Here is a 12,699-nt window from a genome sequence, read left to right as displayed (position 1 = left end):
TGGCTGCCTCTGATGATGCCCCCGTTGCCTAATTTGTAGTGCAATGGTTAAGTTGCAGAGTGTGGTTGAACTTGGTTAGGAGACTTGGTGCCTCTTTCCGTGTCCTGCTGATGATAAGGATGGCTTGATACCATTTTCTAAGCCCAGTATATTGAGAAAAGAAGTGAAGAAGAAGTGTGGAGCCGAAAGTAGTTCTCCAATTTCTCTCCACTTGCTAAAAATGCAAAGTCTCCATTATAGCATAGAAGAGAGCGTTAAAGTCGCGGATGGAAGAGGATGAAAATGGGAAGTTTACTTATAGAGAGAAGTGAGAAATGCCCTGTGTGCACACACCGGTGTCTGACCATAGAATACATTTAAATAATGCCTCTAGAAAAGAGCTATGCATGTGTGCCTCGGTGGCCTAATGGATAAGGCACTGGCCTCCTAAGCCAGGTATTGTGGGTTCGAGTCCCATCTGAGGTGATAACAAAAATCTCCCTCTTTCTTTTCCAGAAAATTAGGTAGATTTATTATATGCTTCCTCTCAGAAGCTTATGAGGGATTAGGTACTTTGAAACGGTCCCATTTTACTTGTGTACACTTCACAGTCATGTTAGTGTTCTGAAACTGCAAAGTAGATTTTTAAATGCCTATTTTTGTGAGATGCATTTTCGACCGGCCAGAACATATTCCTTTGGAAACAATGATATGAATTGGATTGGTGTGAATCTTGTTTCTAGAGGTGGTGACAGGCTTTCAGCTACTTGAATAGGTCAAGCCAGGATTCATAAAACTTATACAACCTATGTGAGTGTGAAAAATTAGCATATGCAGGAAGGAGCAATTTGTACTGCTTTCAAAACAGTTTCACTCCAAGTCTGGAAACGTCCAGAGCTATGTAGAGCATACAAATGAGCTTTAAACTCATGAGGAAAGAGGTTTGTATGGAAAAAGGAAAACAAAAGCATATCGTACTCATAAAATTCTCAATATATAGATTCCAAAAAATGTGCTTCCAGCAAAAAGAGCTGAAAGAACACTATGGGATGTAAACCTGAATACCTTTCAATAATATGTTCTCCATCCATGCATACCACCTACATGATAAAAATCACCTCAGGTGAACTGATGACCGCATGGCCTAATGGATAAGGCGTCTGGCTTCGGATCAGAAAATTGAGGGTTCGAGTCCCTTCGTGGTCGTTTTTGGCCAATGGTCACACAATCTGCTTTACATTCAGAGTGGAAAAAGTCTTTTCCAATACTCTTGTAGTCCTCACTTTCTCATTACTAATCATTAATAAAGTGGAGTACATACTGTAAACTCATTCAGGTTGCATCTTCAGTCTAACTACTTGTGCATTTTAGTGGCATTAAAAAGTGCTTCTATGCCGACGCACTGAATATGTAATAGGTTTGCAGAATTTTGACGTGACAGAATGGGTTTTTAGTTTAAGTGTGTGTAGAAGAACTGCAAGGTGTGTGCCTATGTGTGCATAGAGTGCTACATGTGTAAAGTCTGTATGATTTGGGCAGTTAAAGCGCTGATTTTACCTCCGAGTAAGAAAAGTACTAAAAAAAATGTATAAAGGATCGGCACATTGGCTGCCTTTGCTGATGCCCCCGTTGCCTAATTTGTAGTGCAATGGTTAAGTTGCAGAGTGTGGTTGAACTTGGTTAGGAGACTTGGTGCCTCTTTCCGGGTCCTGCTGATGATAAGGATGGCTTGATACCATTTTCTAAGCCCAGTATATTGAGAAAAGAAGTAAGTGAAGAAGAAGTGTGGAGTCCAAAGTGGTTCTCCAATTTCTCTCCACTTGCTAAAATTGCAAAGTCTCCATTATAGCATAGAAGAGAGCGTTAAAGTCGGGGATGGAAGAGGATGAAAATGGGAAGTTTACTTATAGAGAGAAGTAAGAAATGCCCTGTGTGCACACACCGGTGTCTGACCATAGAATACATTTAAATAATGCCTCTAGAAAAGAGCTATGCATGTGTGCTTAGTGGCCTAATGGATAAGGCATTGGCCTCCTAAGCTAAGGGTTGTGGGTTTGAGTCCCATCTGAGGTGATAACAAAAATTCTCCCTCTTTCTTTTCCAGAAAATTAGGTAGATTTATTACATGCTTCCTCTCAGAAGTTTATGAGGGATTAGGTACTTTGAAACGGTCCCATTTTACTTGTGTACACTTCACAGTCATCTTAGTCTTCTGAAACTGCAAAGTAGATTTTTAAATGCCTATTTTTGTGAGATGCATTTTCGACCGGCCAGAACATATTCCTTTGGAAAAAATGATTTGAATTGGATTGGTGTGAATCTTGTTTCTAGAGGTGGTGACAGGCTTTCAGCTACTTGAATAGGTCAAGCCAGGATTCATAAAACTTATACAACCTATGTGAGTGTGAAAAATTAGCATATGCAGGAAGGAGCAATTTTTACTACTTTCAAAACAGTTTCACTCCACGTCTGGAAACGTCCAGAGCTATGTAGAGCATACAAATGAGCTTTAAACTCATGAGGAAAGAGGTTTGTATGCAAAAAGGAAAACAAAAACATATCGTACTCATAAAATTCTCAATATATAGATTTCAAAAAAGTGCTTCCAGCGAAAAGAGCTGAAAGAACACTATGGGATGTAAACCTGAATACCTTTCAATAATATGTTCTCCATCCATGCATACCACCTACATGATAAAAATCATCTCAGGTGAACGGATGGCCGCGTGGCCTAATGGATAAGGCGTCTGACTTCGGATCAGAAAATTGAGGGTTCGAGTCCCTTCGTGGTCGTTTTTGGCCAATGGTCACACAATCTGCTTTACATTCAGAGTGGAAAAAGTCTTTTCCAATACTCTTGTAGTCCTCACTTTCTCATTACTAATCATCAATAAAGTGGAGTACATACTGTAAACTCATTCAGGTTGCATCTTCAGTCTAACTACTTGTGCATTTTAGTGGCATTAAAAAGTGCTTCTATGCCGACGCACTGAATATGTAATAGGTTTGCAGAATTTTGACGTGACAGAATGGGTTTTAGCTTAAGTGTGTGTAGAAGAACTGCAAGGTGTGTGCCTATGTGTGCATAGAGTGCTACATGTGTAAAATCTGTATGATTTGGGCAGTTAAAGTGCTGATTTTGCCTCCGAGTAAGAAAAGGACTACACAAAATGTATAAAGGATCGGCACATTGGCTGCCTCTGCTGATGCCCCCGTTGCCTAATTTGTAGTGCAATGGTTAAGTTGCAGAGTGTGGTTGAACTTGGTTAGGAGACTTGGTGCCTCTTTCCGTGTCCTGCTGATGATAAGGATGGCTTGATACCATTTTCTAAGCCCAGTATATTGAGAAAAGAAGTAAGTGAAGAAGAAGTGTGGAGTCGAAAGTAGTTCTCCAATTTCTCTCCACTTGCTAAAATTGCAAAGTCTCCATTATAGCATAGAAGAGAGCGTTAAAGTCGGAGATGGAAGAGGATGAAAATGGGAAGTTTACTTATAGAGAGAAGTGAGAAATGCCCTGTGTGCACACACCGGTGTCTGACCATAGAATACATTTAAATAATGCCTCTAGAAAAGAGCTATGCATGTGTGCCTCGGTGGCCTAATGGATAAGGCACTGGCCTCCTAAGCCAGGTATTGTGGGTTCGAGTCCCATCTGAGGTGATAACAAAAATCCTCCCTCTTTCTTTTCCAGAAAATGAGGTAGATTTATTAAATGCTTCCTCTCAGAAGTTTATGAGGGATTAGGTACTTTGAAACGGTCCCATTTTACTTGTGTACACTTCACAGTCATGTTAGTGTTCTGAAACTGCAAAGTATATTTTTAAATGCCTATTTTTGTGAGATGCATTTTCGACCGGCCAGAACATATTCCTTTGGAAAAAATGATTTGAATTGGATTGGTGTGAATCTTGTTTCTAGAGGTGGTGACAGGCTTTCAGCTACTTGAATAGGTCAAGCCAGGATTCATAAAACTTATACAACCTATGTGAGTGTGAAAAATTAGCATATGCAGGAAGGAGCAATTTGTACTACTTTCAAAACAGTTTCACTCCACATCTGGAAACGTCCAGAGCTATGTAGAGCACACAAATGAGCTTTAAACTCACGAGGAAAGAGGTTTGTATGCAAAAAGGAAAACAAAAGCATATCGTACTCATAAAATTCTCAATATATAGATTCCAAAAAAGTGCTTCCAGCGAAAAGAGCTGAAAGAACACTATGGGATGTAAACCTGAATACCTTTCAATAATATGTTCTCCATCCATGCATACCACCTACATGATAAAAATCCTCTCAGGTGAACGGATGACTGCGTGGCCTAATGGATAAGGCGTCTGACTTCGGATCAGAAGATTGAGGGTTCGAGTCCCTTCGTGGTCATTTTTGGCCAATGGTCACACAATCTTCTTTACATTCAGAGTGAAAAAAGTATTTTCCAATACTCTTGTAGTCCTCACTTTCTCATTACTAATAATTAATAAAGTGGAGTACATACTGTAAACTCATTCAGGTTGCATCTTCAGTCTAACTACTTGTGCATTTTAGTGGCATTAAAAAGTGCTTCTATGCCGACGCACTGAATATGTAATAGGTTTGCAGAATTTTGACGTGACAGAATGGGTTTTAGCTTAAGTGTGTGTAGAAGAACTGCAAGGTGTGTGCCTATGTGTGCATAGATTGCTACATTGGTAAAATCTGTATGATTTGGGCAGTTAAAGTGCTGATTTTGCCTCCGAGTAAGAAAAGTACTACACAAAATGTATAAAGGATCGGCACATTGGCTGCCTTTGCTGATGCCCCCGTTGCCTAATTTGTAGTGCAATGGTTAAGTTGCAGAGTGTGGTTGAACTTGGTTAGGAGACTTGGTGCATCTTTCCGTGTCCTGCTGATGATAAGGATGGCTTGATACCATTTGCTAAGCCCAGTATATTGAGAAAAGAAGTAAGTGAAGAAGAAGTGTGGAGTTGAAAGTGGTTCTCCAATTTCTCTCCACTTGCTAAAATTGCAAAGTCTCCATTATAGCATAGAAGAGAGCGTTAAAGTCGGGGATGGAAGAGGATGAAAATGGGAAGTTTACTTATAGAGAGAAGTGAGAAATGCCCTGTGTGCACACACCGGTGTCTGACCATAGAATACATTTAAATAATGCCTCTAGAAAAGCGCAATGCATGTGTGCCTCAGTGGCCTAATGGATAAGGCACTGGCATCCTAAGCCAGGGATTGTGGGTTTGAGTCCCAGTCTGAGGTGATAACAAAAATCCTCCTTCTTTCTTTTTCAGAAAATTAGGTAGATTTATTACATGCTTCCTCTCAGAAGTTTATGAGGTATTAGGTACTTTGAAACAGTCCCATTTATTTGTGTACACTTCACAGTCATGTTAGTGTTAGGAAACTGTAAAGTATATTTTTAAATGCCTATTTTTGTGAGATGCATTTTCGACCGGCCAGAAAATATTCCTTTGGAAAAAATTATTTGAATTGGATTGGTGTGAATCTTGTTTCTAGAGGTGGTGACAGGATTTCAGCTACTTGAATAGGTCAAGCCAGGATTCATAAAACTTATACAACCTATGTGAGTGTGAAAAATTAGCATATGCAGGAAGGAGCAATTTGTACTACTTTCAAAACAGTTTCACTCCACGTCTGGAAACGTCCAGAGCTATGTAGAGCATACAAATGAGCTTTAAACTCATGAGGAAAGAGGTTTGTATGCAAAAAGGAAAACAAAAGCATATCGTACTCATAAAATTCTCAATATATAGATTCCAAAAAAGTGCTTCCAGCGAAAAGAGCTGAAAGAACACTATGGGATGTAAACCTGAATACCTTTCAATAATATGTTCTCCATCCATGCATACCACCTACATGATAAAAATCACCTCAGGTGAACGGATGACCGCGTGGCCTAATGGATAAGGCGTCTGACTTCGGATCAGAAGATTGAGGGTTCAAGTCCCTTGTGGTCGTTTTTGGCCAATGGTCACACAATCTGCTTTACATTCTGAGTGGAAAAAGTATTTTCCAATACTCTTGTAGTCCTCACTTTCTCATTACTAATCATTAATAAAGTGGAGTACATTCAGGTTGCATCTTCAGTCTAACTACTTGTGCATTTTAGTGGCATTAAAAAGTGCTTCTATGCCGACGCACTGAATATGTAATAGGCTTGCAGAATTTTGAAGTGACAGAATGGGTTTTTAGCTTAAGTGTGTGTAGAAGAACTGCAAGGTATGTGCCTATGTGTGCATAGAGTGCTACATGTGTAAAATGTGTATGATTTGGGCAGTTAAAGTGCTGATTTTGCCTCCGAGTAAGAAAAGTACTACACAAAATGTATAAAGGATCAGCACATTGGCTGCCTTTGCTGATGCCCCCGTTGCCTAATTTGTAGTGCAATGGTTAAGTTGCAGAGTGTGGTTGAACTTGGATAGGAGACTTGGTGCCTCTTTCCGTGTCCTGCTGATAAGGATGGCTTGATACCATTTTCTAAGCCCAGTATATTGAGAAAAGAAGTAAGTGAAGAAGAAGTGTGGAGTCGAAAGTGGTTCTCCAATTTCTCTCCACTTGCTAAAATTGCAAAGTCTCCATTATAGCATAGAAGAGAGCGTTAAAGTCGATGATGGAAGAGGATGAAAATGGGAAGTTTACTTGTAGAGAGAAGTGAGAAATGCCCTGTGTGCACACACCGGTGTATGACCATAGAATACATTTAAATAATGCCTCTAGAAAACAGCTATGCATGTGTGCCTCAGTGCCTAACGGATCAGGCACTGGCCTCCTAAGCCAGGGATTGTGGGTTCGAGTCCCATCTGAGGTGATAACAAAAATCCTCCCTCTTTCTTTTCCAGAAAATGAGGTAGATTTATTAAATGCTTCCTCTCAGAAGTTTATGAGGGATTAGGTACTTTGAAACGGTCCCATTTTACTTGTGTACACTTCACAGTCATGTTAGTGTTCTGAAACTGCAAAGTATATTTTTAAATGCCTATTTTTGTGAGATGCATTTTCGACCGGCCAGAACATATTCTTTTGGAAAAAATGATTTGAATTGGATTGGTGTGAATCTTGTTTCTAGAGGTGGTGACAGGCTTTCAGCTACTTGAATAGGTCAAGCCCGGATTCATAAAACTTATACAACCTATGTGAGTGTGAAAAATTAGCATATGCAGGAAGGAGCAATTTGTACTACTTTCAAAACAGTTTCACTCCACGTCTGGAAACGTCCAGAGCTATGTAGAGCATACAAATGAGCTTTAAACTCATGAGGAAAGAGATTTGTATGCAAAAAGGAAAACAAAAGCATATCGTACTCATAAAATTCTCAATATATAGATTCCAAAAAAGTGATTCCAGCTAAAAGAGCTGAAAGAACAGTATGGGATGTAAACCTGAATACCTTTCAATAATATGTTCTCCATCCATGGATACCACCTAGATGATAAAAATCATCTCAGGTGAACGGATGACCGCGTGGCCTAATGGATAAGGCGTCTGACTTCGGATCAGAAGATTGAGGGTTCGAGTTCCTTCGTTGTAGTTTTTGGCCAATGGTCACACAATCTGCTTTACATTCAGAGTGGAAAAAGTATTTTCCAATACTCTTGTAGTCCTCACTTTCTCATTACTAATCATTAATAAAGTGGAGTACATACTGTAAACTCATTCAGGTTGCATCTTCAGTCTAACTACTTGTGCATTTTAGTGGCATTAAAAAGTGCTTCTATGCCGACGCACTGAATATGTAATAGGTTTGCAGAATTTTGACGTGACAGAATGGGTTTTTAGCTTAAGTGTGTGTAGACGAACTGCAAGGTGTGTGCCTATGTGTGCATAGAGTGCTACATTGGTAAAATCTGTATGATTTGGGCAGTTAAAGTGCTAATTTTGCCTCCGAGTAAGAAAAGTACTACACAAAATGTATAAAGGATCGGCACATTGGCTGCCTCTGATGATGCCCCCGTTGCCTAATTTGTAGTGCAATGGTTAAGTTGCAGAGTGTGGTTGAACTTGGTTAGGAGACTTGGTGCCTCTTTCCGTGTCCTGCTGATGATAAGGATGGCTTGATACCATTTTCTAAGCCCAGTATATTGAGAAAAGAAGTGAAGAAGAAGTGTGGAGTCGAAAGTAGTTCTCCAATTTCTCTCCACTTGCTAAAAATGCAAAGTCTCCATTATAGCATAGAAGAGAGCGTTAAAGTCGCGGATGGAAGAGGATGAAAATGGGAAGTTTACTTATAGAGAGAAGTGAGAAATGCCCTGTGTGCACACACCGGTGTCTGACCATAGAATACATTTAAATAATGCCTCTAGAAAAGAGCTATGCATGTGTGCCTCGGTGGCCTAATGGATAAGGCACTGCCTCCTAAGCCAGGTATTGTGGGTTCGAGTCCCATCTGATGTGATAACAAAAATCTCCCTCTTTCTTTTCCAGAAATTTAGGTAGATTTATTATATGCTTCCTCTCAGAAGTTTATGAGGGATTAGGTACTTTGAAACGGTCCCATTTTACTTGTGTACACTTCACAGTCATGTTAGTGTTCTGAAACTGCAAAGTAGATTTTTAAATGCCTATTTTTGTGAGATGCATTTTCGACCGGCCAGAACATATTCCTTTGGAAAAAATGATATGAATTGGATTGGTGTGAATCTTGTTTCTAGAGGTGGTGACAGGCTTTCAGCTACTTGAATAGGTCAAGCCAGTATTCATAAAACGTATACAACCTATGTGAGTGTGAAAAATTAGCATATGCAGGAAGGAGCAATTTGTACTGCTTTCAAAACAGTTTCACTCCAAGTCTGGAAACGTCCAGAGCTATGTAGAGCATACAAATGAGCTTTAAACTCATGAGGAAAGAGGTTTGTATGCAAAAAGGAAAACAAAAGCATATCGTACTCATAAAATTCTCAATATATAGATTCCAAAAAATGTGCTTCCAGCAAAAAGAGCTGAAAGAACACTATGGGATGTAAACCTGAATACCTTTCAATAATATGTTCTCCATCCATGCATACCACCTACATGATAAAAATCACCTCAGGTGAACTGATGACCGCATGGCCTAATGGATAAGGCGTCTGGCTTCGGATCAGAAAATTGAGGGTTCGAGTCCCTTCGTGGTCGTTTTTGGCCAATGGTCACACAATCTGCTTTACATTCAGAGTGGAAAAAGTCTTTTCCAATACTCTTGTAGTCCTCACTTTCTCATTACTAATCATTAATAAAGTGGAGTACATACTGTAAACTCATTCAGGTTGCATCTTCAGTCTAACTACTTGTGCATTTTAGTGGCATTAAAAAGTGCTTCTATGCCGACGCACTGAATATGTAATAGGTTTGCAGAATTTTGACGTGACAGAATGGGTTTTTAGTTTAAGTGTGTGTAGAAGAACTGCAAGGTGTGTGCCTATGTGTGCATAGAGTGCTACATGTGTAAAATCTGTATGATTTGGGCAGTTAAAGTGCTGATTTTGCCTCCGAGTAAGAAAAGGACTACACAAAATGTATAAAGGATCGGCACATTGGCTGCCTCTGCTGATGCCCCCGTTGCCTAATTTGTAGTGCAATGGTTAAGTTGCAGAGTGTGGTTGAACTTGGTTAGGAGACTTGGTGCCTCTTTCCGTGTCCTGCTGATGATAAGGATGGCTTGATACCATTTTCTAAGCCCAGTATATTGAGAAAAGAAGTAAGTGAAGAAGAAGTGTGGAGTCGAAAGTAGTTCTCCAATTTCTCTCCACTTGCTAAAATTGCAAAGTCTCCATTATAGCATAGAAGAGAGCGTTAAAGTCGGGGATGGAAGAGGATGAAAATGGGAAGTTTACTTATAGAGAGAAGTGAGAAATGCCCTGTGTGCACACACCGGTGTCTGACCATAGAATACATTTAAATAATGCCTCTAGAAAAGAGCTATGCATGTGTGCCTCGGTGGCCTAATGGATAAGGCACTGGCCTCTTAAGCCAGGTATTGTGGGTTCGAGTCCCATCTGAGGTGATAACAAAAATCCTCCCTCTTTCTTTTCCTGAAAATTAGGTAGATTTATTATATGCTTCCTCTCAGAAGTTTATGAGGGATTAGGTACTTTGAAACGGTCCCATTTTACTTGTGTACACTTCACAGTCATGTTAGTGTTCTGAAACTGCAAAGTAGATTTTTAAATGCCTATTTTTGTGAGATGCATTTTCGACCGGCCAGAACATATTCCTTTGGAAAAAATGATATGAATTGGATTGGTGTGAATCTTGTTTCTAGAGGTGGTGACAGGCTTTCAGCTACTTGAATAGGTCAAGCCAGGATTCATAAAACTTATACAACCTATGTGAGTGTGAAAAATTAGCATATGCAGGAAGGAGCAATTTGTACTGCTTTCAAAACAGTTTCACTCCAAGTCTGGAAACGTCCAGAGCTATGTAGAGCATACAAATGAGCTTTAAACTCATGAGGAAAGAGGTTTTTATGCAAAAAGGAAAACAAAAGCATATCGTACTCATAAAATTCTCAATATATAGATTCCAAAAAATGTGCTTCCAGCAAAAAGAGCTGAAAGAACACTATGGGATGTAAACCTGAATACCTTTCAATAATATGTTCTCCATCCATGCATACCACCTACATGATAAAAATCACCTCAGGTGAACGGATGACCGCATGGCCTAATGGATAAGGCGTCTGGCTTCGGATCAGAAAATTGAGGGTTCGAGTCCCTTCGTGGTCGTTTTTGGCCAATGGTCACACATTCTGCTTTACATTCAGAGTGGAAAAAGTATTTTCCAATACTCTTGTAGTCCTCACTTTCTCATTACTAATCATTAATAAAGTGGAGTACATACTGTAAACTCATTCAGGTTGCATCTTCAGTCTAACTACTTGTGCATTTTAGTGGCATTAAAAAGTGCTTCTATGCCGACGTACTGAATATGTAATAGGTTTGCAGAATTTTGACGTGACAGAATGGGTTTTTAGTTTAATTGTGTGTAGAAGAACTGCAAGGTGTGTGCCTATGTGTGCATAGAGTGCTACATGTGTAAAGTCTGTATGATTTGGGCAGTTAAAGCGCTGATTTTACCTCCGAGTAAGAAAAGTACTACAAAAAATGTATAAAGGATCGGCACATTGGCTGCCTTTGCTGATGCCCCCGTTGCCTAATTTGTAGTGCAATGGTTAAGTTGCAGAGTGTGGTTGAACTTGGTTAGGAGACTTGGTGCCTCTTTCCGGGTCCTGCTGATGATAAGGATGGCTTGATACCATTTTCTAAGCCCAGTATATTGAGAAAAGAAGTAAGTGAAGAAGAAGTGTGGAGTCCAAAGTGGTTCTCCAATTTCTCTGCACTTGCTAAAATTGCAAAGTCTCCATTATAGCATAGAAGAGAGCGTTAAAGTCGGGGATGGAAGAGGATGAAAATGGGAAGTTTACTTATAGAGAGAAGTGAGAAATGCCCTGTGTGCACACACCGGTGTCTGACCATAGAATACATTTAAATAATGCCTCTAGAAAAGAGCTATGCATGTGTGCTTAGTGGCCTAATGGATAAGGCATTGGCCTCCTAAGCCAAGGGTTGTGGGTTTGAGTCCCATCTGAGGTGATAACAAAAATTCTCCCTCTTTCTTTTCCAGAAAATTAGGTAGATTCTTTACATGCTTCCTCTCAGAAGTTTATGAGGGATTAGGTACTTTGAAACGGTCCCATTTTACTTGTGTACACTTCACAGTCATGTTAGTGTTCTGAAACTGCAAAGTAGATTTTTAAATGCCTATTTTTGTGAGATGCATTTTCGACCGGCCAGAACATATTCCTTTGGAAAAAATGATTTGAATTGGATTGGTGTGAATCTTGTTTCTAGAGGTGGTGACAGGCTTTCAGCTACTTGAATAGGTCAAGCCAGGATTCATAAAACTTATACAACCTATGTGAGTGTGAAAAATTAGCATATGCAGGAAGGAGCAAATTGTACTACTTTCAAAACAGTTTCACTCCACGTCTGGAAACGTCCAGAGCTATGTAGAGCATACAAATGAGCTTTAAACTCATGAGGAAAGAGGTTTGTATGCAAAAAGGAAAACAAAAGCATATCGTACTCATAAAATTCTCAATATATAGATTTCAAAAAAGTGCTTCCAGCTAAAAGAGCTGAAAGAACACTATGGGATCTAAACCTGAATACCTTTCAATAATATGTTCTCCATCCATGCATACCACCTACATGATAAAAATCATCTCAGGTGAACGGATGACTGCGTGGCCTAATGGATAAGGCGTCTGACTTCGGATCAGAAGATTAAGGGTTCGAGTCCCTTCGTGGTCGTTTTTGGACAATGGTCACACAATCTGCTTTACATTCAGAGTGGAAAAAGTCTTTTCCAATACTCTTGTAGTCCTCACTTTCTCATTACTAATCATCAATAAAGTGGAGTACATACTGTAAACTCATTCAGGTTGCATCTTCAGTCTAACTACTTGTGCATTTTAGTGGCTTTAAAAAGTGCTTCTATGCCGACGCACTGAATATGTAATAGGTTTGCAGAATTTTGACGTGACAGAATGGGTTTTAGCTTAAGTGTGTGTAGAAGAACTGCAAGGTGTGTGCCTATGTGTGCATAGAGTGCTACATGTGTAAAATCTGTATGATTTGGGCAGTTAAAGTGCTGATTTTGCCTCCGAGTAAGAAAAGGACTACACAAAATGTATAAAGGATCGGCACATTGGCTGCCTTTGCTGATGCCCCCGTT

At 39.7% G+C, this 12,699-nt stretch overlaps 5 non-coding genes across 5 annotated transcripts; all 5 read left to right on the top strand.

Moving 5' to 3' along the window:
* The first annotated feature begins 392 nt into the window (after positions 1-392).
* Positions 393-465, top strand: TRNAR-CCU (transfer RNA arginine (anticodon CCU)). Its single transcript has one exon. It is a non-coding gene; the product is annotated as a tRNA-Arg (tRNA).
* Positions 466-2,699: 2,234 nt separating this feature from the next.
* On the top strand, positions 2,700-2,772 carry TRNAR-UCG (transfer RNA arginine (anticodon UCG)). Its single transcript has one exon. It is a non-coding gene; the product is annotated as a tRNA-Arg (tRNA).
* A 794-nt stretch (positions 2,773-3,566) lies between these two features.
* On the top strand, positions 3,567-3,639 carry TRNAR-CCU (transfer RNA arginine (anticodon CCU)). The gene has a single exon. It is a non-coding gene; the product is annotated as a tRNA-Arg (tRNA).
* A 647-nt stretch (positions 3,640-4,286) lies between these two features.
* Positions 4,287-4,359, top strand: TRNAR-UCG (transfer RNA arginine (anticodon UCG)). The gene has a single exon. It is a non-coding gene; the product is annotated as a tRNA-Arg (tRNA).
* A 7,843-nt stretch (positions 4,360-12,202) lies between these two features.
* TRNAR-UCG (transfer RNA arginine (anticodon UCG)) lies at positions 12,203-12,275 on the top strand. Its single transcript has one exon. It is a non-coding gene; the product is annotated as a tRNA-Arg (tRNA).
* Positions 12,276-12,699: the final 424 nt, after the last annotated feature.

The sequence above is a fragment of the Triturus cristatus genome, chromosome 4_1 (assembly GCF_964204655.1).
Source record: "Triturus cristatus chromosome 4_1, aTriCri1.1, whole genome shotgun sequence".
Lineage (NCBI taxonomy): Eukaryota > Metazoa > Chordata > Amphibia > Caudata > Salamandridae > Triturus > Triturus cristatus.
The sequence above is the reverse complement of the archived record's forward strand: the minus strand, read 5'-3'. Positions and strand labels throughout refer to the sequence as shown.